Source organism: Amblyraja radiata, chromosome 8, assembly GCF_010909765.2.
Source record: "Amblyraja radiata isolate CabotCenter1 chromosome 8, sAmbRad1.1.pri, whole genome shotgun sequence".
Taxonomy (NCBI): domain Eukaryota; kingdom Metazoa; phylum Chordata; class Chondrichthyes; order Rajiformes; family Rajidae; genus Amblyraja; species Amblyraja radiata.
In genome coordinates, this window is record NC_045963.1 from 22,354,169 (window position 1) to 22,381,017 (window position 26,849).

General features: G+C 42.8%; 1 long non-coding RNA gene across 1 annotated transcript; it reads left to right on the forward strand.

Moving 5' to 3' along the window:
- Positions 1 to 619: 619 nt before the first annotated feature.
- Positions 620 to 22,180, forward strand: LOC116975745. Its single transcript, XR_004412742.1, has 3 exons — positions 620 to 630; positions 3,505 to 3,511; positions 22,051 to 22,180. It is a non-coding gene; the product is annotated as an uncharacterized LOC116975745 (long non-coding RNA).
- Positions 22,181 to 26,849: the final 4,669 nt, after the last annotated feature.

Sequence of the window (26,849 nt, forward strand, 5' to 3'; positions counted from 1 at the left end):
GATGGGGGAGAAGGAGAGGGTGAAATAGTTACAAACCCAGGTGGGACAGAAGGAAGGAGGTGGGGGGGGGGGGGGGGAGAGAAGTTGGGGTGGCACTCTTTCTAGGTTGTTTACCTAAATTTGGAGAGTTCAATGTTTATACAGAGGTTGTAAAATGCACAAGAGATGCTGTTTCTTCAGTTTACGTGTGGCCTCACTCTGGCAATGGCGGAGGCCCAGGCCAGAAATGTCAGTATGGGAATGGGAAAATGATTGGCAATCAGGAGACCCAGCAGGCCTTGACAGTCTGAGAGCGAGACGGTAATTTAGTCTACGCTTCGGCGAAACGGTCGTTTAGTCTACGCTTGGTCTCGCCAATGTATAGGAGGCCACATTGGGAACAGCAAATACAATGGATGAGGTTAGAGGAGGTACACTTGCTCCTCTGCCTCACCTGGGAAAGACTGCTGGAGTCCCTGCATGGATGTGAGGGAGGAGGTACAGGGACAGGTGTTACATCTCCTGTGGTTGCAGGGGAAAGTACCTGGAGAGGGGGTACTATCGGTGGGAATAGATGATTGAACCAAGGAGTGGAGAAGGGAGTGGTCTATGTGGAAGAAGGAAAGGAGTGGGGATGGGATGATGTGACTGGTGGTAGGATCATATTGGAGGTAATGGAAATGTCGGAGAATTATGTGTTAGATGTGTTAGATGCAGAGACTAGTGGGGTGAGAGGACCAGGGGAACTCTATCTTTGTTTTATCAAAGGCAGGATGTAAGGAGATGTAGTCCAGATAACTTTGCCAGTGAGGTCACACACAAACTGGAGGAACAGCACCACATATTCTGCTTGGGTAGCTTACAACCTAATGGTATAAACATCAAACTCTCAAATTTTGATCAGCCATGATTGAATGGCAGAGTAGACTTGCTGTGCTGAATGGCCTAATTCTACTCCTATCCCTTATGACCTTATGACCTTCCGGTGGGTTAACCACAAAGCAAATTGCAAATATTTGAAGTATGGGCAGCCAAAAGAATTAACTAAATGACAGTATAGAAGAAGCCTCAACACAACTTCTGAAGAAGTTTGAAGAAGTGTCTCAACCCGAAACGTTACCCATTCCTTCTCTCCAGAGATGCTGCCTGTCCCGGTTAGTTGCTCCAGCATTTTGTGTCTATCTTTGATTTAAACCAGCATCTGCAGTTCTTTCCTACCCAACTTCTTCAATTGGACGGATGCTTTTATCACATTTTGCCAGCAACTCTGATGCAGGCTGTTGTCTGGAGAAATATGATCATGCAGGATACTTCACACTAAGTATTCATCTTTTCAGCTTGAGCTCAAATCCAACGACTCTTGGGATGAAAGGTGTTTCCATAAGTTGGCTCCAGCAAACCAAAATGAAAATAAATCTGGACAATTTTATCGCATTGGTGAATATATCTTCAGTGCAAAATCTTCCGTAATTGAAATGGAAGAATTTGTGCAGAGAGCAACAAGGTAAGTAATTATGGGAAAGATAGGTTGATGCTGAGGCAGTGGAGAGGCAATCGTGTTAGGATGGTGCTAAGCCATGTTATCAAATGATAGTTTCATTCTGCAGCTGGCTGTGCTATCCCTGGCCAAGGAATGTCTGAATTAGGTACCGAGATTGGGAAAGTGTTCAATTCCCCACCTGGATACCTCTTTCAGTCTTGTGCAGAATACAGCACCGTACAATAATTCTATTGAGGCTACTCCTCAGCACACTTACAATTAACAAGTCTGCAAGTGTTAACAAACATAGCAACAAAAATCACAGAATGGACAAAATCTTATTCACACTCCTCTGTTCATCCACGCTCATCCTCCAGCGACTTAAACACAAAGAAAAATCCCATTGATTTGAACAGCAGCCAGCTGAAATTACAGCACAAATGGAGCTTTACTCTTCCAGTGTCTGCATTTCAGCTCTCATCCCACATTCCAGAAACATCTAATGATTTTTAAACAATACAGACCCGAATCCTCAACAAATTGTTTTAGAGTCTGCCCAGCGTGGCAAAATGTCGTAGTTTTTCAAACTTTCTGTGTGAGAAAGTACTTTTAAGTCACCTCATTGTTCTTTCTCACAGCCTATTCCCCCTTCCTACTGAGTGATCAACCAACTCATACAAGCTACCACCCACCAATCACCCTCTCAGAAACTTACATAATTTTCTTCCTTAGATTTCAATGGGTCAATAGTACTTTTTGGTCACGTGTAGTGAAATCATTTGTTTGCATACTGTTGCATACTATACATTGGGTATAATCGTCCTAAGTATAAGCATGTAAGCTAGTAGACCACACTGAGTCAGTGCACAAGAGTCACCAAGTTTTAGGTGCCATCTTGTATCTTACAATTCCCACCTTACCTGTATCCATCTATCGCTTACTAGCTCTTGCCCCAACCCCATCTCTTTATACTGGCTATTTCCCCTTCCTCTCCGGAAACGTCAACTGTCCATTTCCCTCCACACTCACTGATCCCCTGAGTTACTCCAGCTGCTCTCCTCCTTTCTGCAAGCTCATGTATTTCATGCATTCTGGACAAGCCCACCATGTGGGAAACCTTACTGTAGACATTGTCTGCTACCATGCTCTTGTGAATTTTCGAGGTCATCTCTTCAAAATAAACTCAATCAAATTCATTAGACATGCTCTCTGCACCTTCTGAGTTACAGTGTAAAAGATACAGGTGAAAATTCAACCTCAATAGTGACTGAAACTTTTACTATAATTAATGATTTCGGCACATTAAACTCCTCTTCTGAAACTTTGCACAATTATGTTAATGGAACTAAATACTGGAAGCAGAGTTTAATGCACGCTGCTAATGCAGCACATGTTTACAGCATTAAACCTCATCACACCTTTTTTTATGATGAAATATTTTCTTTCCTGGCATCATTGTTATGTAAATGTAGTTACATTTGCATTTATGTCCCACAATGACATGCCCAATGATATCACTAACCTAAGAAACCTTACTGGATCAAATCACTTCTAGCCTGAAATTCTGTGGAGAACTGTCAGTGATTTATTCTTTGTAAACAAGTTTGTCTTTGTTTTCCATCTGACCTATTTGTCCATCACTAAGTACAGGGGTGAAACTCTAAAACCTTAGCTAGGCCACATTTGGAGTATTGTATGCAGTACTGATCTGCCCATACCAGGAAGGAGGTGAAGGTTTGTACTCGTTAGAATTTAGAAGATTGAGGGGGGATCTTATAGAAACTTACAAAATTCTTAAGGGGTTGGACTGGCTAGATGCAGGAAGATTGTTCCCGATGTTGGGGAAGTCCAGAACAAGGGGACACAGTTTAAGGATAAGGGGTAAATCTTTTAGGACCGAGATGAGAAAAACATTTTTCACACAGAGAGTGGTGAACCTCTGGAATTCTCTGCCACAGAAGGTAGTTGAGGCCAGTTCATTAGCTATATTTAAGAGGGAGTTGGATGTGGCCCTTGTGGCTAAAGGGATCAGTGGGTATGGAGAGAAGGCAGGTACGGGATACTGAGTTGGATGATCAGCCATGATCATATTGAATGGCGGTGCAGGCTCGAAGAGCTGAATGGCCTACTCCTGCACCTAATTTCTATGTTTCTATGTTTCTATGTTTTGGAGCAGTTGCAGAGGTTTGCCAGAATGCTGCTTAGATTAGAGGGTTTCAGCTACAAGGAGAGGTTGGATAAACTTGGGTTGTTTTCTTTGGAATGTCGAAGGCTGAGGAGATATTTGATAGAAGTATATAACATGATAATTTTTATGAGCATGAAAACAACACCATAATTCCATCCAAACTTATTTCCAAACTGCTAGAGTATAAAAACATGCCGAATATTATATTGACATTTCTGTTTCTGTTTTAAATTTTACGCATCTGCATTTCTTTGGTTTCCAACATTCTAAGAATCTTTCTGCCAACACTTCTCCGAGACAAAGCCAATCCTGCCGATAAAGAATACGGGTTGGGCACTCATTGCTAGGATTCTCTGACAACTTATAATGAAAATAGTCCTGCTACTTCCGCTGTCCGCATCCACAGTAAAGTCGGATATTGGGCAAAGAGAAATTAAAAGAAAAAGAAAGTGCAACAACCCAACCCAGCAATAAAATTCCAAGATTTGTAGGAAGGACCTGGAGACACTGGTTTAAATCAAAGATAGACACAAAATGCTGGAGTAACACTGCGGCGGGACAGGCAGCATCTCTGGAAAGAAGAAATGGGTGACGTCAGTCTGAAGAAGGGTCTCGACCTGAAACGTCACCCTTTCCTTCTCTCCAGACATGCTGCCTGTCTAGCTGAGTTACTCCAGCTTTTGGTGTCTATCAACAAAATTTCAAGAGCTTTATTAGTCATAGACTTTATTTTGTTTCACAGATCTATATAAATTATTTGGTATAGCAGAATAGACAATGCAACAAATTGATCGATAAATCTCCTCAGTTAAGCTCAGAGTGGAAAGAAAATAATAGGAGATAAAGCAGCATAGACATTTAAATTAGAAAACTCACCGGTGCCATACTTTAATGGTATCTCTAATTTGCAAATGTGATTGCAACTGCATTAGTTCAACAGACCTGAAAGTGCCATTAATTCTAGAAGGGGACAGCAAAGCTCTGAAGATTAGTTGCTAACTTTCTTAGTGAGTGAAAAGAGTGGAATAGGCACAAATCTGTGGAAACAATACTATGGTATAAGTCACTGACAACTTAATTTGCAGCTATATTTGTGTCATCTAGGAGAGGGATTAACCAAAATAAAAAAGTGGATTTTCATTATACTGTGACTAGACTGCTCCACACTGTAAAAGGAATGGAAGGATCTGCGCGTATATTGTGAATAGATTTCTGAGAGCATTGAGAGTGAGTTGCAAAGCAACTGAGAATCTAGGCTTTGTAACCAGCGTCTGTAGCCTAGATTGTGCATGATCTGGTATTGTCTTGGTGCTTGCTGCTCTTATTAGTTTCACTTGCAGTCTTGCCCCCCAGTGGGCCAAATGCATTCCAGGCCCCTCTGATGTGACTGTTCCACAGGAGAACAAATTTACAAGCCGTTCAGGAACATGTTGACCCAGATTCAATAGGTAGGCAATGGTTAACTAAGGAATCAATGGCTTTCCACTGGCATAATCCCTCCCATTAAACATAAAAGGCTGGGTTTTTATTTTCAAAATTCATAAAGGACTAGTTGTGGTGTATCCAGTTCTGGTCAACACAGTTTAGGATGGAGGGCCCAGGAGAGGTGGAGAAAATAATATCAGATTGGTTCTGGGGATGAGGGATTCCTGGTCTATATTAATAATGGAGAGACTGAGATTCTCCTTGAAGCATGAGAAGTTGAGGGGAGATTTAATCATAGAAACATAGAAAATAGGTGCAGGAGTAGGCCATTCGGCCCTTCGAGCCTGCACCGCCATTCAACTTGATCATGGCTGATCATCCAACTCAGTATCGTGTACCTGCCCTCTCTCCATACCCCCTGATCCCTTTAGCCACAAGGGCCACATCTAACTCCCTCTTAAATATAGACAATGAACTGGCCTCAACTACCTTCTGTGGCAGAGAATTCCAGAGATTCACCACTCTCTGTGTGAAAAATGATTTTCTCATCTCGGTCCTAAAAGATTTCCCCCTTATCCTTAAACTGTGACCCCTTGTTCTGGACTTCCCCAACATCGGGATCAATCTTCCTGCATCTAGCCTGTCCAACCCCTTAAGAATTTTGTAAGTTTCTATAAGATCCCCCCTCAATCTTCTAAATTCTAGCGAGTACAAGCTGAGTCTATCCAGTCTTTCTTCATATGAAAGTCCTGACATCCCAGGAATCAGTCTGGTGAACCTTCTCTGTACTCCCTCTATGGCAAAAATGTATTTTCTCAGATTAGGAGACCAAAACTGTACGCAATACTCCAGGTGTGGTCTCACCAAGACCCTGTACAACTGCAGTAGAACCTCCCTGCTCCTATACTCAATCCTTTTGCTATGAATGCTAACATACCATTCGCTTTCTTCACTGCCTTTCAATGACTGGTGTACCATGACACCCAGGTCTTGTTGCATCTCCCCTTTTCCTGACCATTTTAGACCAATTAAAGGGAGAAAAGCTATTCCCAATGAACTATGGTTCAAGGATCAATGACACAGAGTAAATTGAGGCAAAATGTTTATAGGAAACGAGAGGAAAAAACTTTTTAATGCAAAGACTAGTTATGGTCTTAAATTCGCTGGCTAAGGCTGATGGAAACAAAGTCAATGACGGTTTCCTTAAGGGAAATGGATGGGTACTTAGGAAAAAATAGTTTGAAAGGCCACAGAGTAATGGCAGGAGTATGAGACTGATAGGACTGCACTATAAACAGCCAGCACAGACTTGATGGACTGATTGGCCCCCTGCACTGGAACAATTCCTTTGATTCTATGATCTCAGGTCTAGAAATTCTAAGTACTTTGTCCGATTGCAAAGTAAGTATAGGTCTAATTACTTCATTATTGGATCTTCTGCCATTTTCATTCAACAAACAGATCTTTCCAGCAATAGGCATGTTTCTATGCTTGTAAGCTGCAAGATCTTGCATGAAGTATGAGGCAACCTGGAGCTGTGAGCAGATACAAATAAATTCCCAAAGTATATCACTGACATGCTTCCACTATATAAGCCTTCTAGACCGCTAAGATCTTCTGAGACCAATCTGTTAGTGATTCCCAGAGTAAATACAAAACATGGGAAAGCAGGATTTAGTTACTATGCAACAACTATGCAACAAATAGCTGGAATAAACTTCCTGAAGATTTAAGACTTGCCTCAACTTTGACCACTTTTAAAACAAGACTGAAAACTTTTATGTTTACTTTAGCTTTCAGCTAAATCTTAACTACATTGCACTTTTAACCTTTGCACTTTTTATAATGCATTTTTAACTTTGCTTTTATTTTATTTTAATTCTTCTATTTTATTTCATTTTATTATTTCATTTTATTGTATGACATGTTTTTATGTGAAGCACTTTGAGTCTGCCTCGTGTATGAAATGTGCTATATAAATAAAGTTGCCTTGCCCTGCCTTGCATTTCCTCCCCTCATCACAGTCAGAGGTTTGAGGATTCCCATTTCATTCTCAGGCCTCCTAATATACTGACTTGGATGGAAAGCATTTCAGGCTTTCCTGCTGATTCGGAGCAATTTATGGCATGGAATAAGACCATTTAATCTCTCGCAATTTTAGTTAAATCTTCCATCAGGTGTAAAAAAGTTTACGCTTCCTGGACAGTCTCTTCTCACAGCTATGTCTCCACCCTCAGGAAAAAGCAGTATCTTTGTACCACTCCAGAGTCGTACACCACATCCTTACTGCAGTGTGACAACCAGAATTGCACACAATACTCCAGCTGCTGTATCCAATTCTGAAACGATCGCCCTACTGTTGTGCTCTGAGTCTCACTTAGGTACTAAAGTTACTTTCTTCATGACCATACCTGCCTGCCCTCCCACCTTGGGCAATTTCCCAATTTGCTTTCCACTACCCTCCTCAGTATCATATCTTTAAAGTGTATTCCCTTGACTTGTTTGTTTTGTCATAAGTGATAGGAGTAGAATTGGGCCATTCGGCCCATCAAGTCCATTCTGCCATTCAATCATGGCTGATCTATCTCTCCTCCTAACCTCACTCTCCTGCCTTCTCTCCATAACTTCTCACATCTCACTAATTAAGAATCTATCTATCTCTGCCTTAAAAATATCCACTGGCTTCTTCTGTACCAAAGAATTCCACAGATTCAGCACCCTGTGACCAAAGAAATTTCTCCCCATTTCCTTCATAAAAGAACATCCTTTAATTCTGAGGCTGTGACCTCTAGTCCTAGACTCTCCCACTAGTGGAAACATCCTCTCCACATCCACTCTATCCAAGCCTTTCACTATTCTCTATGTTTCAATGAGGCACCCGCCTCATTTTTCTAAACTCCAGCAAGTACAGGTGCATTGCCGTTCAACACTCATCATAGGTTAACCTACTCATTCCTGGGATCATTCGTGTAAACTTGATCTTGCCAAATGTTTTACCTTATTGATTGAATTCCATTGAATTCCATTTTCCACGTCTGAATCCACCTAACCAGTCCATTTAGATTTTCCTTAGACCTGAAACCTTTGTGCTAGATTTCAACCACACTGCCAATTGAGGATTGTCAACATATTTCTGAATTGTGACTCCTATTAAATCCCCCCCCCCCCCCCCCCCCCAATTTTCATTCCGCATCCTTGCAAGAAGCTACTCCGTCTGCAGGATGTCCATGGAGACCTCAATACCAAGCTCTCTAAGATTCTTTGCCTGGAGACTGTCAGAGCTGCAGTGTTCTCAACTTCCATAATCACAACGAGTTTGCTGCATACCTTTAGCTGTTAGACTGCCACAATGTGACTTGCAGAAGGTTTCTTGTGTTGTTTGTCTGCTGCCTGACCATCTGTGGCTCTCCAAAGCCCAGACGCGCCATTTCAGAAGCAATTCGTGCTGGTTTCAGACAGAATGCGATGATATGAACAAATGATTGAGCAAGATTGGTCATTCACTTATCAGAACCCCAATGCAATCAACAGAATTGGAGTGAAGTGTGAATTTGAATGCGCACTTTTATCTAATGTAACACGATAGGATAAAATAGGCTCCAAAAGCTCACCAAAATCTTTGATAAACTCTCCATACAGCTCAAGTATGAAAAGGCATAGAAGAGTTCTGGTAATATAAATACATGGTCACTAATGCGCAAATACACTTCAATATTGGTTTGTGGAGATGTATTTCTAAAGTGCAACATTCGTTAACACAGTTCCTCAGGAAGTGGGCTCATGCTGGTGGATTCAGACGTAATGCTCCTGTGCATCGATGTCGGAACAGTGAACAAACGGTTTCACTTAGCCATCAACTTCTGAACTCTGATTCAACCCACTATTTCTCATCGTTGCTATCATGCACAGATGTAAACATCCTCTTTGGAATAGAACGCCCTAATAAACAGTAATGATTTAGAGTGTTTGCTCCATCCTGTAAGCAGACCAACCAATTGACCAGTACACAAGAAAAGCTGAAACAAGGCAGGCCTTTTGACCCATCTTAGCTCTCCCAAGCGTAAGACGCGTCATTATAGCAACCACCTCCTTAGTTTAGTTTAGTTTAGTTTAGATGTACAGCGCAGAAACAGGCCCACTGGGTCCACGCCGACCAGCAATCCCCGCACTTTAGCACTGTCCTATAAACACTAGGGACAATTTTTACATTTACCAAGCCAATTTACCTACAAACTTGTACTTCTTTGGAGTATAGGAAGATAATAGAAGGTCTCGGAGAAAATCCACACAGTCACGGGGAGAACATACAAGCTCCATACAGATAGCACCCATAGTCAGGTTCGAACACGAATCTCTGGCAATGCAAGTGCTGTAAGGCATCAACTAGAAACATAGAAAAAAAGGTGCAGGAGTAGGCCATTCGGCCCTTCGAGCCAGCACCGCCATTCAATATGATCATGGCTGATCATCTAAAATCAGTACCCCGTTGCTGCTTTTTCCTCATATCCCTTGATTCCTTTAGCCCTAAGAGCTAAATCTAACTCCCTCTTTAAAACATCAAATGAATTGGCCTCCACTGCCTTTTGTGGCAGAGAATTCCACAGATTCACAACTCTCCGGGTGAAAACATTTTTCCTCATCTCAGTCCTAAATGGCCTACCCCTTATACATAAACTGACCCATGGACTTCCCTAACATCTGGAACAGTTTTTCTGCATCTAGCCTGTCCAATCCTTTCAGAATTTTATATCTTTCTATAAGATGCCCTCTCATCCTTCTAAATTCTAATGAATACAAGCCCAGTCGACCCATTCTTTCATCATATGTCAGTCCCGCCATCCCTGGAATTAACCTGGTGAACCTACGTTACACTCCCTCAATACCAATAATCCTTCCTCAAATTAGGAGACCCAAATTGCACACAATACTCCAGGTGTGGTCTCACCAATGCCCTGTACAACTGCAGTAGGACATCCTTGCTCCTAAACTCAAATCCTCTTGCCATTAAGGCCAACATGCCATTAGCTTTCTTCACTACCTGCTGTACCTGCATGCTTACTTTCAGTGACTGGTGTACAAGCACACCTAGGTCTTATTGTACCTCCCCTTCTCCTAATCTGATACCATTCAAATAATAATCTGCCTTTCTGTTCTTGCCACCAAAGTGGATAACCTCACATTTATCCACATTATACTACATCTGCCATGCCTGTCCACTCACCCAACCTATCCAAGTAACCCTGCAGCTTCACAGCATCCTCATCGCAGTTCACACTGTCGCCTAGCTTTGTGTCATCCGCAAACTTAGAGATGTCACATTTAATTCCCTCATCTAAATCATTAATTTATATTGTATATAACTGGGGTCCACTGAGCTTTGCAGCACCCAACTAGTCACTGCCTGCCATTCTGAAGAGGACCCGTTAATTCCTACTCTTTGCTTCCTGTCTGCCAACCAGTTCTCTATCCATGTCAATACCCTACCCCCAAAGCCATGTGGTCCAATTTTGCACACTAATCTTTTGTGTGGGACCTTGTCAAAGGCTTTTTGAAAGTCGAGATACACCACATCCACTGGCTCTTCCTTATTCATTCTACTTCATACATTCTCAAAAAAATCCAGAAGATTAGTCAAGCATGATTTCCCCTTCATAAATCCATGCTGACTTTGACCAATCCGGTCACTGCTTTCCAAACTCTACCAAGGTGCCACCGTGCCGTGCCGCCCCTACACTGTTAATGGTAGAGCCCTGAAGAGTGTTGCAGAACAGAGTGATCTGGGAGTACAGGTGCACGGTTTCCTGAAAGTGGAGAGTCAAATGGGCAGGGTGCTGAAGAAGGCATTTGACATGCTTGCCTTCATTGGGATGGGTATTGAATACTTAGAATATAAAACATAGAACAGTACAACATAGGACCAGGCCCTTCGGCCCACAATGTCTGTGCCAAACATGATGGCAAGTTAAACTGGTCTCCTCTGCCTGCACATGATCCATAAGCCTCCATTCCCTGCATGTCCATGTGCCTCTCTAAAAACCCACCATTCTCTGTCCCACACTTCACTTTTAGAGTTGCCCCTCTCACCTTAAAGTTATGTATTCTAATCTTTGATATTTCCACCCGAGCAATAAGGTTCAAAAATTGGCACATCATGTTGCAGCTGTATGTCACCAGGTGTCGGCAGTTCTGGTCAGGCAGCTGCAGAAGAAATGCCATTAAGTTGGAATGCATGCACAACAGATTCACCAGGATGTTACCTGGACTTGTGGACTTGAGTTATAGGGAGAGTTTGGATAGGCTGGGACTTTCTTCTTTGGGACATAGGACCATGAGGGGCAACTTTTTTGAGGTGTGCCAGAACGTGAGGGGCATGGAGACAGTGAATGCTCACTGTCTTTTTCCCAGGGTAGAGGATTTTAAAATTAAAGAGCATAGGCTTACGTTGAGAGGGCAGATTTAGGAGAGCCCTCAGGGGCATTCTTTTCACTCAGAGGGTAGTCTGTATCTTGAATGACCTGCCAGAGGAAACTTTTAAAACATATTTGGACAGATATATGGATATGAAGGGTTTGGAGAGCTATGGGCCAATGCAGGTAAATGGGGCTAACCTGTTATACCAACTTGGACAAGGTGGGCCAAAGGGCCTATTTCCATACTGTACTGCTCTATGACTCTATACTGTGCCCATTTACTATACAAATATTGATCTGTAATAATGCAGAAAACATCTTACTTCTGCAAACCAGTGGCTCTAAAGCAAATACAATGGGGCAGGTTTCCTTACGATGAACTGGTTGTCTGAGCACCCTCGTTCCAAACTCTTGGGAAGACATTGTTTCAGCCAGAGAGCTCCAGGCATATTCCTAAAAGTAGAACATAGTCAGCACAGGAACAGGCTGATCTTCCACAATGTCTGTGCCAACCATGATAACAATTTAAACTAATCCCAGCTGCCTGCACATGGCCCTCCACCCTCCATCCCCTCCCTGTTTATGTATACGTCCAAATGCCTCTCAAAGATTGGTATCATATCTGCTTCCACACATCTCCTACTCTCTGTTTAATCACATTGAATGGTGGTGCTGGTTTGAAGTGCTGATTGGCCTATTCCTGCACCTATTGTCTATTGTCTATTGTTTAAAAAACATTTACTTGTACATCTCCTTCAAACGTTCCGCTTTCTCACCTTTAATATATGCCTGTAGTCTCTAACATATTTTCCTGGGAAAAATATTCTGACGATCTCCCCTCTGCTTTCTATAATTGTGTATACTTCTATCATGTCCACCCTCAGCCTCAGATACTCTAGAAGAAACATTCCTAGTTTGCCCAACCTTTCCTTACAGCTAATACAAGCAACAACTTGCTGATAAAACAAGGAACTGCAGATGCTGGTTTACAAACAAAGACACAAAATGCTGGAGTAACTCATCGGGTCAGGCAAAATCTCTGTAGAACATAGATAGGTGGTGTTTTGGTTTGGGGCCCTTCTTCAGATTGATTTTCATGAACCTCTTCTGCATCCTCTCCAACACCTTCACATCCTTCCTGGGGCAATCAGAACTGCACACAATACTCCAAATGTGGCCTCATCAAAGTTTTATACTGTGCAACATGGCTTCCCACCTTCGATATTCAGTGCCCCAGCCAATTAAACCAAGCTCGTCATATGTCTTCTTTACATTCCATCCAATTGCGTTGCCACTCTCAAGGAACTGTGGACTTGCATCCCAAGATCCCTCTGCACTTCAATGCCTGCAAGGCTCCTTCCATTTATTGTATCCACAACTCTTAAGGGCCTGTCCCACGAGCATGCGACTCCATGCGGCAAGCGCAACCTAAAGGGCCGGTCCCACCAGCATGCGCCTGCATGCTGCATGCGGCAAGCGCGACCTAACGTGGTCGCTTGAGCTGTACAGCCTCGCGGGTCCGGTCCCACTTCGATCGCCGGAGTCGTATGGAGTTGCGCGGAGCTTGTCCCGACATCGCATGGGGTTCCGAAAAACTGACCGGGTTCAAAAATTCCGCGCGGCAACGGCCTGCCGGCCCACAGCCGCATCGACGCCGTACGCACCGCCTCGACGCTGTACGCCCGTACGTCACTCACTCGACCTCTGTGCGTACGGCGTAGAGGCGGCTGTGAGCTTTAGGTCGCGCTTGACGCATGGAGTCGCATACTCGTGGGACAGGCCCTTAACATAATTGTTAGAAGTGGAACACTGCACACTTGCCCAGTTTAAACTCCATCTGCCATTTATCCCCCACCCCACCCCATACCTCCAAATGATCTATAACCTGCTGAATTCTTGGACACCATCCTCACCATCCACAATCTAATTTCTATATCAGCTCACAATGGAACAGCACAGAGTATTTCTGTCTGTAAAAGGTCAGTCCCATCCTCGAATTTCTACAAGATTTCAATGGCATTGGAAGAGAAGGCAAAAGAGAAGCTAGAAATTGGATGGGCTTTAAAGATTTTCTGGAGATCTTGGCTGTATGATGATGATCTGAAAGTACAAGGACCATCTAGACATAAAGGGAAGGAGACTATGTTGGGAGGCTGAGGTGTAAAAAGCAATAAAAATGATAGTGAAACTACAGCAGGATCCATGGCAATGCGATCGACAATGTAGGTGGGGATTTGTCGACCTTTTATGAAAACCCCATGTGTGCCATCAGATATGAGAGTAAGTACTGGTGAGGAGTTTGAAAATCTGCCTCTATACACAAAAGGAGTATTCTGGCAAATATTGTACCAAGGCAAGACATTTATCCTTAGTCATTACTTTTCAACTTGTCAACCTTCCATTTATTTTTTGTTGGTGCAATTCAATTAAAATCTTTATTGCTCTAACCGTAACAACACAGTAGTGTTTGATTTGAAGGTAGAATAATGTTAAACATTACCCACCTACAATAGACGTTCAACGAAACAGTACAGTTACTTATAAAAAACTTTCAGAGCTTCCAAAAGTAAATGCATATTGTTTGGGGGCATAAAGCCGAACAAACTCAGAAGCTCAGGGCTTGGTTTATGTTGCTTCTGATGACATCGTGCCAAGACTGCTGTTGTTATTTGATGAAGGTTTTTAGTTCAAAAGAGAACTGACCTGGAATATGAGGCCATCCGTGGTCTAACAACCTGGTTAAAACCATTGCCTCAGTCCGTACATAAAGGATGATTGTTTGAGTGAGCTAATGGAATAGTGACTGTGGAATCACATTCTTTTACACAGGTGATCCCTCAGGATCCAGGATGAATTGCTTCCACTCTGTGGTTTTGTGGATTCTCAGCTGGTTAAAGAGAACATTGGTAGAAGAACAAACTTTGTTTTAACAGATACACTATAAAGATCTGGTTACCTAGTGTTAATGATAATTTATTGTATTATTGACTATTGTATATTCATTTGCTGTGTTGTTGCATTAATATGTCTGTAAAGCAGCAGCAGGCATGAAAGTAATTGTTCTGTTCCGGCTCTATATGACTGTTAAACACTCTTGACTCTCTCTCTCTTGAGATGGGGTAAGTATTGGGGTAATTTGTGAATTGGTGCATTCCGCCCATTGCCTATCTAAGGCTTATGTGTGCTCTTGACTTAAAGCAAGCTTTAAAGATCTTAATATGTTCCAAAAATGCACCTTCTCCACTTTGAGTGGTCAGGGGGCCAAAGGTTCCCAGGAATCAATGAGGAAACCTTGAGCACGTCCTTGTATGTTTCTCTCTGTAGGCTTGGTAATCTCCCATGACAGAGCCTGGATTAGGGTGGCTGTTTCGGGTGTCTGGTATCGGGCAGGTGATTGATGTGACCAGCCCAATGTAACCAACTTGAGGAGTGAGGGCCCAGTGCTGAGGATCTGGCCTGCGAGACGATGTTAACATTGTTTCCCTTGAATCATACCCCTACATGAAACAATGCATTCAGAAGCAGAGGGGAGAAACTAAGGCAGCACAGTGCGTGTAGGCATTATGTTTCACAAGCTGGCACAGCCATTAATTGTATCTATCATTCCTCAAATAAGTTCTTTATCCATCACATGGTAATGATAAAAAATACAGATCAACTGACATTGATACAGAAATGACTTTTTAAACATTTTACTTAAAGCATTTAATTGGATTCATGGAGATTGGCAAACGAGTTGAGTTACCATTTGATTTTTCAGCTCTGCAATCCCCATGGGAAGAACATGTCTCCACTTGATCTCTGACTGATTTAATTTCACAGCGCTCCTTTTATTTGTGTTCTGCTTATAATGTATTTCAAACTATTTATTATTACTGTTTATTTTGGCAATACGTCTACTTCTTAATAAGAGTAATTACAGTATAATTATAAAGAAATGCCGTATTAATGATTGCACTTGTTAGCTGAAAATTGCATAGGAATAAGTCAAAGCAAAGGCCATGGGGTTAATTGACCAATTCACACTTACTTGACCCATGACACTGCAACAGCACATAAGGGAACAGCAAATACACATTCCCTATTCATCTAAATTAGAAAAAAAGGGAAAATAGACATATACAGGACATGTAACTAGCATGGCAGTTAGAAATTATACTATTTATCTTCAGATCAACTTTCATTAAAGTACAAAGTTAGAGCATACTGAGTATTCAAATTTCCTGGATATTAAATTCCATGCAGTTTTAATTATAAATGCCATATCCATTTTGGATGGTTATAATATTAAAATAACATACAATACAAGTGATATGTTATTATAAGTTGCTGCAAAATATATGTTCTTAGAAAATGCACATATACAGTTGAGCTGAGGTGAAGGGGGTAAAAGATCATTTGTAACTTTGTACATGGGTCATTGTATTGGTAAAGAATGAGGCAGGAATCATGAACCGGTTTTTGGAAATGCAAAGATGACCATATTTTTGTGTTGAAAAAAAAAGGTTTATATTTAAAGCTTTTCTTCTAAATATTCAATTTAATTGAGCTTTGGAACGCTGAACAAAGAAGCAATTTCCCAGATGCATAATATTGGAATAGCTTAATGACAAAGAAGGATCATGACCCGAAACATCATTGTCTGTTCATTTCCCTCCACAGATGCCGCCTGACCCATTGGGATCCTCCAGCACTTTGTGTTTAGCCCAAGATTCCAGCATCAGTGGCCTCTGGAGTTTCCATCTTGATTGAGTCTGAAGAAGGGTTTTGGCCCGAAACGTTGCCTATTTCCTTCACTCCTAAATGCTGCTGCACCCGCTGAGTTTCTCCAGCATTTTTGTGTACCTTCCATCTTGATATGTCTATGCCGTATATAAATGTAAGTCCCTATTATCAAACTCATAATGGATATCCAGAAGTGAAGTTCAAAACAAACAATAACTGCAAAAGAATACACCATAATCGTGGTTATGCATCAATCAGTCTCAACAAATTAACTGGTTGTTTCAATTCTATCTCTGTGATTGGGAAACTCTAATTATTCAGGAAGAATAGACTGAGTTTAAAAAAAAACTAAGAGTTTGTTCATTCTACTCTGATATTCCACATGTTTGTATGTGGAGTTCCATGCAGCAATATAAAATGTCTTCTGCATGTTTCATTTCAATTGGCTCTTTAGCACCTGCCATTTGGTTGCTGCAGCTTACGATTTGCTGCTAATTTGTTGCATAATGAGTCTGTCCACAAAACACCATTCATTCACTCCGCCTGCCAACTTAAGAAGAGTGGGAGTGCATATGATGCTCATGCACACTGGATGCAAGCAATATAGATAGTTTGTCACATCAATCAGTGTTCAGCTTTCGGCTTTAAGCCAGCATTATCTTTTTGGACCTCAACAATGCAACCAACTCCATGCATTGAATGCGCAGAGAGGATGAAGCATCTAGCAGTAGGAAGAACCCTCACTTAAACTATTAATATGATTCATAAATGTATTGATGACTTGTTGGTGATTCCTTTAGGGAGCATTGTATATAGTAAGCTAGAGGTTAAACCATTTCTGGGCCTCATGGCAATTTTGGTGACTAAACGGATTAGTTTTACAAATAGAACTGAGTTTCTATCGACTTCTGGCTTTAACAGAAAACCTACTGCTCCCAAAACAATGGAGATCTGGGAACCACTTCACCAGAAATGCAGCATTATAGGATGAATGTGCAAAAGGCAGGAAGAAAAATTGAATAGCAGCTTGACTATTGAGGGAGTGCTTCTCCAAAGTTCACTACAGCAAGGTCATGGTGAACATCAATTTCTATGGCTCTAAATCTTTCCAGGCTGCTCAAAAACATTTGAAACATTACCCTGTTGCAAAATACCATTGCATTAAATAGGGCATAGACCCTCTGTACTCCAGGAAAGTGGAATCCATCTCATTCTTCTCTGGCAAGTAGCAGGTTTTGTGAAGACTAGGTTTCTTTTTGCACAGAAGCACAGCATGAAGCAAGATTGTTGCAGCGTTGCTTATTGCATTTACCTTTAGTCAACAGTTACCAGTTACCCTCCCTCCACCATAAACTCACCTATGACTTCCACCTGAAACGCAGGAATCAGGTGGCATCTGACCATCTACTACACTCTAGGGGCCAAGCTCATACGGAAAGGATACATCATGTCCAGCCCCATAAAAATGCTCATGTTCCACAACGGCAAGGACTTTCACTCACTCAATATGTTGCTTGTCTGTGGCCGGTCCTTCATTTGGTCATTAATAATAATGGATGGGATTTATATAGCGCCTTTCTAATACTCAAGGCGCTTTACATCGCATTATTAATTCACTCCTCAGTCACACTCGGTGGTGGTAAGCTACTTCTGTAGCCACAGCTGCCCTGGGGCAGACTGACGGAAGCGTGGCTGCCAATCTGCGCCTACGGCCCCGCCGACCACCACCAATCACTCACACACATTCACACACATTCACACACAGGCAAAGGTGAGTGAAGTGTCTTGCCCAAGGACACAACGACAGTATGCACTCCAAGCGGGATTCGAACCGGCTACCTTCCGGTTGCCAGCCAAACACTTAGCCCATTGTGCCATCGGTCGTCCCGACATTGCCCAACATTGCCCAACATCTGTCCATTTGGCATAATGCCTTTATTTTGTGCCCTTACATTACACATTCCAGACCAAAGAGTGGTGAGTTGGACATGATGTTGATCCTCTGACCACATAGCTCCTGACCCCCCAGAGCAAAACCCACACACAGTGTGTTCTCAACCACCTACCAAGTGCAATGTCAACAAAGTCATGCCCAAGCAACAAGTGTTGTTTGCTCAATCTATGGCAATGAGGGAACCATTATCTCAATAAGGCAGGAGAAGGCAATATATGGACACATCTCTCGCTATGGCCAAATGATAGGATGTAATCTCATTGATCATTATCCTTACTCTGCAAGTTCCCAGTTTTTCACTTCTGTACAATATTTTCTTGACTACAGCCGATTACAAGCCAGCATAAAGTTAATCCTCGGATTTTTAAAAATTACCAGACTAAGTGAGACCTGTTGGGTCCCAGCATCACACGGGAGGGCTGGTCCCCCAACGCAATATTCCACCTCTCCACCAATTCCAATATTGGTCGCCAGTGGAGGAGGGGGGGGGGGGTGGGGGGTGGTGCGTTTACTTCAACCTCAAACCCTCAACAACCATTTGCAGTGCTTTTACTTCAACCCAAAACCCCCACCAACCATTTGCAGTGCTTTTCCTTCAACTCAAACCCCCACCAACCATTTGCGGTGCTTTTACTTCAAACCAACCACATTTTCATTTTCAAACCACATTAAGGGCACTCAAGGTCAGTAAAACCACACTCACAGTTTAGTAGACAGGTGTTCAGTGTTATTCACAGCTCAGACTGAGAGACGTGACCCTCTCACTTCCCACATCTTGCAGAGACTGACTGAGGCACAACACTTCCGGGTTTTATAGTCCCTCCCCCCTCTCACCAGCAGGGGCAGCGGAGAGAATCTCAACATTTTTTAAACATTAAAAAGGTGGGAATTTGTGGGGTGAGGATAATGATAATTGTGATTACATCCTATCATTTGGCAATTTGTCTATTGCATCCCTAAGCAATTGTATTCCATGTGAGGTCACAAGTCATAAGGTCATAAGGTCATAAGGAATTGTAGAATTGGGCCATTCGGACCATACTCTGCCATTCAATCATGGCTGATCTATCTCTCCCTCCTAACCCCATTCTCCTGCCTTCTCCCCATAACCTCTGACACCTGTACTAATCAAGAATCTATCTATCTCTGCCTTAAAAATATCCATTGATAGTCTCCAAAGCCTTCTGTGACAAAGAATTCCACAGATGTACCACACCTGACTAAAGAAAAATGTCTCCTCATCTCCTTCCTAAAAGAACATCCTTTAATTCTGAGGCTGTTACCTCTAGTCCTATACTCTCCCACTAGTGGAAACATCCTCTCTACATCCAGTCTATCCAAGCCTTTCTCTATTCTGTATGTTTCAATGAGGTGCTCCTTCATTCTTCTAAACTCCAGCGAGTACAGGCCCAGTGCCAACTAAATGCTCATCATAGGTTAACCTACTAATTCCTGGGATCATTCTTGTAAACCTCCTCTGGACCCTCTCCAGAGCCAATACATAATTCCTCAGTTATGGTGCCTAAAATTACTCCCAATATTTCAAATGCGGCCTTACCAGCACCTTCTTGAGCCTCAATATTACATCCCTGTTTTTATATACAAGCCCTGTTGAGACTGTCTTCCACTTGTGCTTCCATGTCATGTTCATATTATGGCTGTAATATTGCTGAGGAGTGCCGCCTTCTTACAATATAGGAGATTGCAGATGAACTTGGAGAACAATCTTGAGCAGCTTCGGAACTAGAAGACCCAGCTTCAGAGTGCACTGTTGTGTCATGAGCAGCAACTGACTATGCTGGTTAGCATCTGACAACCTCAGTGACCATTTTCCTGTGCTATCTAATTTGCTCCTCACATGTTTCTTGTAAAAAAAACAAGGACTTCTCAGGAATAAATTCCAATGGCACCAGCACTATCCAATTTAGTTTTCTAAGTCGGGAAGACTGCAACTGTAAATATTAATAATTTATTACAATTAACATAAAAATCGACTTGGTTTATAGCTACTGTATAGATTTTAGCTGAGCTTTAAATATCGCTCCTCAGATAGATTGGTCCACAGGGCTGATTGCATGGAATTACAGGATATTCCCATTATAAATTGGTTCAGTCATGAGTAACAAAGAGTAATTGTGCACTGAGTGAAAAGTGTTGATTGGCAGGCCGTACTCGGAATCAATGACAGGCCCATTATTAAGTCTGTTGCACATCCATGAACTGGACACAGAGACAGAAAGCCTTTATACCTCACAGCTCCTTCAACATAAGAACAGTGCAAACATACCAGATTCTTTAACGCTGGCCGCCAAGAAGATTCAGTTAAGGTATGCGTCAATCTGGCAGCCAGTCCACACTTGGCAACGTCACTTTGGTGTTCCTGCAGGGTGCAAGAGACACACACGCTGGGAACTGGCAGCACACACATTCCCCTAAAACCAGTAAAAATGAAGCATAAATTTGTCGACAATAAAGAATTGGAGAGCGGGGGTGGGGGGGAGCATGAATAATATGGAAGAAGCAGACTAGGCAGAGGGTAGCAAAGGAATTAACTACTGGAAAATATAATATAACTAATGTAAGATGGGCGACTGAGAAACTAATGAAAATATTAGCATGGAAGGAAGCCACCACCTTGTCCTTTTCTTCAGAGCATGGGTGGGTCTGTGTCAGGGAGGAGAGGAATATTGGGCAGGCCGAGTTTCAGCTGCCTTGTGTATTTCCAATGACATGATAATAGCTTTCCTGTACCTCAGACCAAACATAGACAAGCATATTAAAATGTGTTGCAAATGACTGGAATACTTAATGTGATATATAACTTCAGTCATTTATCATCAACACCATCAACATCCTGGGGATTACTACTGGCCAAAAATGTAACTGCTCCAGACACGTAAAAAACTAAAGCTGCAAGGGCAGATCAGATGCTGGGTTTCCTAAAGCAAGTAGCACACCTCCTGACTTCCCGAAGCCTTTCCTTCATCGCACAAGGCACAAAGCAAGGCTCTGATGGATTCATCCACCTGCGTGAGTGCAGTTCCAACACCAGGCAAGGAGCTCAACACCAGCTAGGACAAAGTAGTTCGAATCACACCCCATCCCCCAGCTTCATCACACCTGCTACCATTGGCCCACCATGGTGCAATCAGCACCCACTACAAAACATGGCGCAGTAACTCAACGATGTTCCTTCAACCACAACCACCGGACCCTTAAACTCTGCTGCTGAGTATAAGAGAGACAATGGATGTATGGGAAGAGCAGTACTGGGCAGTTTCTTCCAACACACACATTATTTGAGTTGGAAGTGTTTTGCTGTTGCTTATTGCTGTCGGTTCAAGGTCCTAATAGGACAATGTTATCCTTTCCACAACTAGGGCAATATTGCAAGATGGTCATTGGGGATGGAAATTAACTTTGTCTTATCGGCAATGCTCACATTTTGAGATTGAAAAATACTGATTAAAGATATGCCATCGGATTGCATTATGCTTCCAGTAATGCTACATTGTGGAATCTGAATTTCAGACTTAAGTCTGAGACTATTGCTAAAGACACTATTGGCACATAATTCCTTGAAAGTGGCATCACAGATAGATAGGATGGTCAATAAGGCCGGGCACATTGGCCTTCATCAGACTAAGTATTGATTATAAAAGTTGGGACGTCATGTTACTGTTGTATAAGACATTGGTGAGACAACATTGGGAGTGATGCGTTCAGTTTTGCTCACCATGTTATGGGAAGGATGTTGTCAAGCTCGAAATGATGCAGAGAAGATTTACGAGGATGTTGCCAGGACTTGAGGGATAGAGCTATAGGGAGAGAATGAGCAGGTTAGGATTTAATTCCTTGGAGCACAGGAAGATGATGGGTAATCTTATAGATAAATCCGCAGGGCCAGATTGTCTGCATCCCAGAGTACTCAAGGAGGTGGCCCTAGAAATCGTGAATGCATTGGTGATCATTTTCTAATGTTCTCTCGACTCTGGATCAGTTCCTGTGGACTGGAGGGTAGCCAATGTAACGCCACTTTTTAAGAAAGGGCGGAGAGAGAAAACGGGGAATTATAGACCAGTTAGCCTTACATCATCTGGGGAAGGTGCTGGAGTCGATTATTAACGATGTTATAGCAGCGCATTTGGAAAGCAGCGACGGGATCGGTCACAGTCAGCATGGATTTATGAAAGGGAAATCAGACTTGACTAATCTTTTGGAATTTTTTAAGGATGTAACAAGTTTTGAATGGATAAGGGAGAGCCAGTGGATGTGGTGTATCTGGATTTTCAAAAAGCCTTTGACAAGGCCCCAGACAAGAGATTAGCGTGCAAAATTAGAGCACATGGTATTGGAGGTAGGGTATTGACATGGATAGAGAACTGGTTGGCAGACGGAAGCAAAAGTAGGAATTAACGGGTCCTTTTCTGAATGGCAGGCAGTGACTAGTGGGGTGCCGCAAGGTTTGGTGCCGGGACCCCAGTTATTTACAATATAAATTAATGATTTAGATGAGGGAATTAAATGTGACATCTCTAGGTTTGTGGATGACACAAAGCTGGGTGGCAGTGTGAGCTGTGAGGAGGATGCTACGAGGCTGCAGGTTGGGTGAGTGGACAGATGCATGGCAGATGCAGTATAATATGGATAAATGTGAGGTTATCCACTTTGGTGGAAAGAACAGGAAGGCAGATTATTATCTGAATGGTGTCAGATTAGGAGAAGGGGAGGTGCAATGAAACCTGGGTGTGCTTGTACATTAGTCACTGAAAGTAAGCATGCAGATACAGCAGGCAGTGAAGAAAGCCAATGGCTGTTGGCCTTCATTGTGAGAGGATTTGAGTTTAGGAGCAAGGATGTCCTACTGCAGTTGTACAGGGCCCTGGTGAGACCCCACCTGGAGTATTGTGTGCAATTTTGGTCTCCTAATTTGAGGAAGGACATTATTGCTATTGAGGGAGTGCAGCGTAGGTTCACCAGATTAATTCCCGGGATGGCAGGACTGACGTATAATGTAAGAATGGGTCGACTGGGCTTGCATTTGCTGGAATTTAGAAGGATGAGAGGTTATTGTGTAGAAACAATTCTTAGGGGATTGGACAGGGTAAATGCAGGAAAAATGTTTTCAATTTTGGGGGAGTCCAGAACCAGGGGTCACTATTTAAGAATAAGGAATAAGAATAATGAGGAAAAACCTTTTCACCCAAAATTGTGAATCTGTGGAATTCTCTGCCACAGAAGGCAGTGGAGGCCAATTCACTGGATGTTTTCAAGAGAGAGTTAGATTTAGCTTTTTGAGCTAAGGGAATCAAGGGATATGGGGAAAAAGCAGGAACGGAGTACTGATTTTGGATGATCATAATGAATGGCGGTGCTGGCTCGGTGCCAAATGACCTACTCCTGCACCTATTTTCTATGTTTCTATTTTTCTATAGAGGTGTACAAAATCATAGGAGGAATAGATTGGATAAATGCACAGTCTTTTGCCCAGAGTAGGGGAACCGAGAACCAGAGAACATAGGTTTAAGGTGAGAGGGGAACAAATTAATAGCAACCTGAGGGGTAACTTTTTTACATAAAAGATATGTGGAACGAGCTGCCACAGGAGGTAGTTGCGGCAGGTACTATCAGATAATTTAAGAGACATCTGGACAAGTACATGGATTGGACAGGTTTAGAGGAATATGGGCCAAACGCAGAAAGTGGGACTAGTGTAGATGGGACGTATTGGTTGGTTTGGGAAGTTGGGCCGAAGGGCCTGTGTCTATGCTGTATGACTCTATGACTCTGTAACTATAAATATGCAACACAATATGAAGTCCATTGTCAGCTTTTGACCTCCTTGTGCTATGGCAAGTGCCGGTTGACCCTGGCTATTTGAGCTCAGCCCAAGGAACCCAATTGTATGTGTTTGGGGTCTGAAGAAGGGTTTCGGCCCGAAACGTCGCCTATTTCCTTCGCTCCATAGATGCTGCTGCACCCGCTGAGTTTCCCCAGCAATTTTGTGTACCTTGTATGTGTTTGGGTCGGGTCGGGTTGGGTTGCAAAAAAATCATAAATTCTCAGGCTCAGGTTAAAGCAGCAACTTGGCTGTTTATAAATAAATGAGCCAATTTTCAGTACTTTATTCAGAGCCTGGCCATCTGACCTGACTCTGAAAGGTCTGTTGTGCTTAGTTCCGGTCTGGTAGCAAATAACTGATGATTCAGATTCAGATTCAGATTCAACTTTAATTGTCCTTGTCAGTGTACAATACAGAGACAACGAAATGCAGTTAGCATCTCCCTGGAAGAGCGACATAGAATATGATTTCAATAAATAAATCTATTTACATGCATACAGTCATAGTGTTTTTCCTGTGGGAGGAGTGTCCGGGGGGGGGGGGGGGGGGTGATTGGCAGTCACCGAGGTACATTGTTGAGTAGTGTGACAGCCGCAGGGAAGAAGCTGTTCCTGGACCTGCTGGTCCGGCAACGGAGAGACCTGTAGCGCCTCCCGGATGGTAGGAGGGTAAACAGTCCATGGTTGGGGTGAGAGCAGTCCTTGGCGATGCTGAGCGCCCTTCGCAGACAACGCTTGCTTTGGACAGACTCAATGGAGAGGAGCGAGGAACCGGTGATGCGTTGAGCAATTTTCACCAGCCTCTGCAGTGCTTTCCGGTCGGAGACAGAGCAGTTGCCATACCATACTGTGATACAGTTGGTAAGGATGCTCTCGATGGTGCAGCGGTAGAAGTTCACCAGAATCTGAGGAGACAGATGGACCTTCTTCAGTCTCCTCAGGAAGAAGAGACGCTGGTGAGCCTTCTTGACCAGAGTTGAGGTATTGTGGGTCCAAGAGAGGTCATCGGAGGTGTTGACCCCCAGGAACCTGAAGCTGGAAACACGTTCCACCTCCGTGCCGTTAATGTGGATGGGGGTGTGCGTGCCGCCCCTAGACTTCCTGAAGTCTACAATGAGCTCCTTGGTCTTCTTGGAGTTAAGGGCCAGGTTGTTGTCAGCGCACCATGCTGCTAGGAGCTGGACCTCCTCCCTATAGGCCGACTCATCGTTGTTGCTGATGAGGCCAATCACCGTTGTATCATCTGCATACTTGATGATGGTGTTAGTACCATGTACAGGTGTGCAGTCGTAGGTGAAGAGGGAGTAGAGGAGGGGGCTCAGCACACAGCCCTGGGGGGTAGGCAGCCTTTGAACTTCTACCGCTGCACCATCGAAGCACTTGGTGATGATGGGAGTAAGTGCAACTGAGCGGAAGTCGTTGAGGCTTGCCGCAGTGGAGTGTTTTGGCATCGGCACGATGGAGGTGGTTTTAAGGCTGGGTTGGTGGGCTCTGGTCAGATTTGTCATGCTGTGGAGAGTTTTGGGTGGGACGTTAATGATTTTCATGTACCCATGGTCTATTGCAGCAATTTCCTCTTTCCCCTGAATTAGGTTCTCCAGTGGAGTTGGGAGTATCACCTGGATCATGTCAGAAATATGTTTTCGTAATGGTGTTCGGCAGTATTTGGCAGGAGTTTGGGATAGACCACACAGGCATGTGGAAATTCCTCTCCACAGCACCACACGTACATCCTTGTCTAATTTATCAAAAATATTCCAGGAACTCTTGCATTTTCTAGCAACCATGGAGAACCCCAAATTCCCAACCTGTTCAACACTTGCATCCACGTCCAACCAAAGCATAAAACAGGAACAAATAGCTCACTGCATTTGTGCCACCATTTCGGATGCTACGGCAATTTTGCTTCTTTCATTCCTGTTACCTACCAGCGGTTTACATACCTCAATATTCTTCCTTCCCAAATAAGGATCTGCCTGATCTTTAACCCTTTGTGTTGTTTCTGTTGCCATGACCTTGTGCAACAATTCCCAGCTCCCTGTGCTAAGAAGAAAACAAAGTCCAAGTTTGCTTTAATTCTATTTTAAGATCATGTTCAGTTGTTCTGAGTTCATGTCTGGCTACCCTGCCCATTCCTTTTGCCCCATTTAAAGGAAAGTAAAGCTGTTCTAGTTTGTTTTTCTCATCTCTACTAACTGACTCGGTATAAGTGGAGCTGAAGACAGCTGTTAAGATTTTCAGTAGAACAAAGCCTTTGAAAAAAAAATAAAGCAAGAGGTTAATGTCTTAAGACAATCGCATTCCTGAACAACAATTCCTCTATTTACAGCTGCTCTGCTATTCAAAATGAAAATTAATCTTTCAGGCACTAGTATTTTTAAATGGGTATTTGTCAGGATTATAGGATTCTGCAGTCCATCTGAATATAAACCAAAATTTATTTTTTCCTGCATACTATGTAATTACCAAGCCACAATAACAAAAGTGACATGTTTGAGAAACAGATAAAAAGCTGTAAATTGGCCAGTAATGGCGATATTTCCTCATCTTCCAAAAAACCCATTTATCCATCCTCTCAGCAAATCAAGCCACTGTCATCCTGCACTCATCTCCTGACCAGAGGGAGCTTAACAATTTATATGTGTAAGTGAATAGAAGAATGCAGATGAGGTCTTACATCTAAAGCTTTGAACACAAGCAGCTGGTACTTTGCTTGCCTGAATTTCTAAATCATCCGTAATGGGGCCAGGACCTCGAAGCACTAAAAAGAAGGAGATGACATGCTGGACAAACTGTTAATTTTTCCTGAAGAAGCTGCTATATTGCACATCTGTCACTGCTGTGCAG